The 4,879-nt window shown below is 38.8% G+C and overlaps 1 protein-coding gene across 1 annotated transcript in view; it reads right to left on the bottom strand.

Moving 5' to 3' along the window:
- The window catches only part of Ack (activated Cdc42 kinase), an 87,600-nt gene extending 83,328 nt beyond the window's left edge, over positions 1 to 4,272 (bottom strand). Inside the window, exon 1 of the mRNA XM_067117840.1 lies at positions 4,144 to 4,272. The gene's annotated coding sequence lies outside the window, so the exon portion shown is untranslated. The remainder of the gene's footprint in view (positions 1 to 4,143) is intronic.
- Between the last annotated feature and the right edge of the window lie 607 nt (positions 4,273 to 4,879).

Here is a 4,879-nt window from a genome sequence, read left to right as displayed (position 1 = left end):
AAGTTACGGCTCTGGTACGTACCAAGTTAAAACGACCCCGAGCCACCTCTGACACTGCGTCACAGTACTGTTTGTAGAACCAAGTAGGCAATATTTGTTATTTTTTTCTTCCGCGGTACAAAATTTATGCCACACTTGTTTGTCAAGGCAACGTCATCTTAGCATGAACATGGACGGATTGACTTTGTGACTAAGAGTATTGCATAGGACGACCGACGGTTGAAATCTATAGATTCTCAATGGAGTTCATTATGTTTACGCACTGTGAGACTGAGGAGTTAAGAAAGCTGAAAGTTACATAAATTTTCAGTGAGAAATGTCAAGTTAATTCTACAGTCAGTTCCTAAGTCATTCAGAATACTGTTTTTGTTTCTATGATAACATGGTCAAGCTTCCCAGCAGTTACGGTATGAATGTGGCACCGAAAAGTGCCTTAAAAAAAAAACACACGATCATTAAGGTGGCACTTAGTGAAACAGGCGTGAGAGGGTATAGTGCGCGCAGGAATGGGAAGGGAAAAGGAGTGCAGCGTCAGAAAGACTCTGAGGATGGATGGAAGGATCCTGATGTGTTAATGCAATGATTATTTGGATAAGAGTGGGTGCAGAATAGAATACAGAGTTTAGGCTAAAGGCCAAGCGCTGGGACCTATAAGGCCATTCAGCGCTAAAACGGAAATTGACGGTAAAAGGTTTGAAAGGTGTAACAGGAGGAAAACCTCGCAGTTGCAAGGGTGGAAAGTCAGATGGAAGAAAGAGAATATGAACAGAGGTACAGTAAAAGGAATGAAAGAGGTTGATGGAAGAGAAGGGACGCTGCAAAGACCACGTGAGGTGCAATGAAAGTAATGGAAGAGTGGGTGTAGTAAGTGAAAAGGTTGTATGGGTCAAGACTGGAAAAGATTGACTGAGTGAAAGCTTTTTTGAAAGGGTCTGCATCTGTTAGGCAATGCATATGGAAAATATGAAAGGGTGGTTGTGCTAAGTGATTTTGATGCAAAGCTTACAACGAACATGACACTGTTTGTAGGTATGGAGTTCTTGGGGTATAAATGAAAATGCAAAGCATCTTGTGGAAATGTATCTGAAAATGGGCTTGTTTTTTGGTAATACATGATTTCATAAGAACTGACAGAGAAGAAATGCAGAGGGCGTTTAGGATGTACAGAACAGAAAATGAAAATGTTGAGAATGATTAAACAGTTTTTTTATGACGGAAATGAAGCATGTTTTAGAATACGCAGAAAGCAGAGTGGCTGGTTTGGTGTAAAAATGTGCTGCCACAAGAGTTTATTGTCTTGATGCGTGCTTAATTTACTAATGGATGGAGTGATGGAAGAAATCACAGGAAGGCCAATAAAGGGAGGCACAAAGTTGGGGGCTAAGAAAATGGGTCATGACTGGAATGTGGTATGGATGATTTGCAGTGTACAGTACTGTGCATGTATGTTTGTATGTATATATACTGTGCTTGTATGTTTGTATGTATATATACTGTGCATGTATGTTTGCATGTATATATACTGTGCTTGTATGTTTGTATGTATATATACTGTGCATGTATGTTTGCATGTATATATACTGTGCTTGTATGTTTGTATGTATATATACTGTGCAAGTATGTTTGTATGTATATATACTGTGCTTGTATGTTTGTATTTATATATACTGTGCATATATGTTTGTATGCATATATAACGAAATATGTATAAATTATGGATGAGCAAATACAATATGAATGGCATTCATTAAAAAAAAAAAATTCTATTCATTCTCCTTTACAGAGAAAACATTCATCATTAACGTTCTCATTTCTAGTAAGGCAAAGAGCTCTCGGCTACCTAATCTATCAGTCCTAAGTAAATATTCAGTGCATATTTACACGGAGTGCACACGCTTCCAGAAATACATCTGAAAATCATGTCAAGTTAAACCAAACTTGCAGGGTATTATTTCAGTAAACAGATACGTTTGCTAAACCCGGTGATCGGATGGATAAAAATACAATATATTTTCATGGGTCCCTTGTTTGTAATCAATTTCAAATCGTAATTGTACAATCATGACTTCTATTTTTGGAATGCTAATAAATATTCAAGAGCGTATATATATATATATATATATATATATATATATATATATATATATATATATATATATAAGATTTCCTTTCACTTTGACCAATATCCATATATATATATTGAACCACCGCAGCTTTTACTTTAACAATCAAGTACATAACTGACACCTTAAGAAAGCAAATACAGAATGGGTTTTTCAGGAAAATGGTTTAACGGTTTCCGCAGAAACCATCAGACTTAGGACTCTTGCAGGTAAGGCGAGGTTGGTACACCACCAGATAATCATATTACCATTTCCGATAATACTCCAGTTGACTAACTACCTGGTACCCACAGAGGTGAACAGACACGCACTTAAACCAAAAATGTAGGAAACTCAGGCACTGATCGTCAGGCGGTAGAACTTCGAGTCACAAAATGAAGAAGAATATCACTAGACCTAGACTCTGTCTCCCTTCCATATGAGAAAGTCTATCAGAATGAGACACAAACTTCGCAGACTTCCGGAAAAGAAAATGAGCAAAACGTAGGATTTTTTTAAAGAAGGGAACGAGACGAAGCTAGAGGGAAAAGAAGAGGCCTGTGATCTTCCGGTCGTTTCCTTTAAAACAAAACGCAGACGAACGAGAACCGCACAAGCCTCGTGTCTCGCTGCCAAATGAGAAAGTCCATCAGACTGAGAAATATGCTCGACAAAATTCTGGGAGAGAGAAAGCAGGCGAACAAAGATAGTTTTAAAGAGTGGGAGCAGGATATAAGCGTACAGACACGAAGTCTGGGATCTTGGCCGATTTTCAGATATAAAAACTGTAATTATGGCACAAACAAAAAAGACTTAAGACTTAAAAAGAATGTTTGGAAGGAACTGTCGTTAATACTACGTAACCAGTGTTCAAGTTAAAAACATCGTTTCTTAATTATCTGTGCATATAATATGATAATTTATCGGTTTTTGAGCATAGAAATGAATGCAACCCTTGAAAACAAACCATTTCCCAAATACACCGTAACAACTTTCTGGAGGAGTACACATGACAATTGGCTAGTCTGATTTACACTTGTTTGGACGATTACTAGTGAATCATGACTGACAGTAACATGTTCATCTAAGAGTAGATCTCATGATCCGAGATCAGCAACGTGGAGCCTAGCCTCGTATGGGGGTAGGGCCGTCACTGCATCTCACGCAATGCACTCTAAGCATTACTTATGGTTCTTTGCAGCGTCCCTTCGGCCCCTAGCTGAAACCCCAGTCATTCCTTTCACTATAACTCCATTCATATTTCTTTCTTCCATCTTACTTTCCATCCTCTCCTAATAATTGTTTCATAGTGCAACTGCGAGGTTTTCCTCCTTTTACACCTTTAAACCATTTTACTGTCAATTTCCCTTTCAGCGCTGCATGACCTAATAGGTCCCAACGCCTCTGGCCTAAATTTTATAACCCATTCTAACGTGGAGTCTTGTCAACACATGGGTTGGTTACCACAGTATCTATACTTAGCAACTTGCAAATGACTCCCAGGAGTCTAGTGAATGAAGATATGGTTCACAGAAAAACAAAAATGCAATATGGCCGCGGTACCAGAACCCGGGATTGACTTGGTACTAGGGGAAGAAGTACTGGGTTACATAAAAAAAAAGTTAGGCTAGGTAGGAGTGTTCAGGGCAGGTTAGGTTGGGCGATTTAAACTAAGCGAAATGCATCATCTAACGTTAACCTTGTATTACATCTACCTGGACTATGAATTAGGAATTAAATTTCCACAAGGGACGATCTTTAGACCCTTTCAGTGTGGTAGACCTGACATGCACCAACAGTGGCAGCCTTATCCTTTTCAAGGTGCATTACTTTTATGATGTCTACGATCTAGAGTTAAAAATGAAATCTATAAGCCTAGCTTTTCCTTATTACTCTTATGATGTCTACGATCTAGAGTGAAAAATGAAATCTATAAGCCTAGCCTTTCCTTAGTTTTATTCAGTAGCCTACCATTGCATATTTGAAATGTTAACATACGTCAAAGGAAATGCCTATCAACAATTAAATAAATGTTATTTACCTTGAAACTTTGGCGTTCCATGGTCGAAAATGTCAAATAATCAGCTACGTCTGCTGTTTCAATGTCCGCCGAAATCTTTCGGTAGCTTCCCAACCACGGTTCTTCAAAGACTATTTTGGCTGTGGTTCGTTTGTTATGTTTTGTTGACTCGTGCCATGTTGATTTTATGGGGGTTCCTTCAAGTACAGCCCTGGCCCAGTAACAAGACTTGCGGGTTCTCCTGTGTTGATTCTTCAGCTGCGACATTTTACACAAGGGTTTAGAATATCGACATGAAAAAACGTAAGTATTAATTCATGACTTTTAAGCGTCAATACTTAGAAAGAAAGATCTTGAAGCCAGGCCTATACTTCGCAAATGCAGTCCAACTCTCTCCCATACCAGTGCACTTTTCTTTCAAAGAACGTCAGAACCATGTTTTTATTTCGCATAAACCTTTCAGCATCCGTTATCACGGGTAAGCTGTTCAGAGTAACGGAAAATGCATTGCTTTTCAACTGATGAGAACTGGTGAAGCCGCTGAACCCTCTGGCCAACCATCCGTCACTCACCGGGGTTTTTATTTCACAGCTGCCAGGCGTATGATGTCCCAAGTTAGCAATTAGTCTGTCTCGATAACGAAACACGTTACAAGGGGATGAAATAAAACGTTTGATGTCATGTGACATAATTATAACGTCACTGGGAGCACTTTATTTTCCAAAGCACATACTTACTGCGTTGACAGAAATCTTCA

The sequence above is a fragment of the Macrobrachium rosenbergii genome, chromosome 15 (assembly GCF_040412425.1).
Source record: "Macrobrachium rosenbergii isolate ZJJX-2024 chromosome 15, ASM4041242v1, whole genome shotgun sequence".
In the NCBI taxonomy this organism is placed as follows: domain Eukaryota; kingdom Metazoa; phylum Arthropoda; class Malacostraca; order Decapoda; family Palaemonidae; genus Macrobrachium; species Macrobrachium rosenbergii.
Note: the sequence above shows the minus strand (reverse complement) of the source record. Positions and strands in the feature narration are given on the sequence as shown.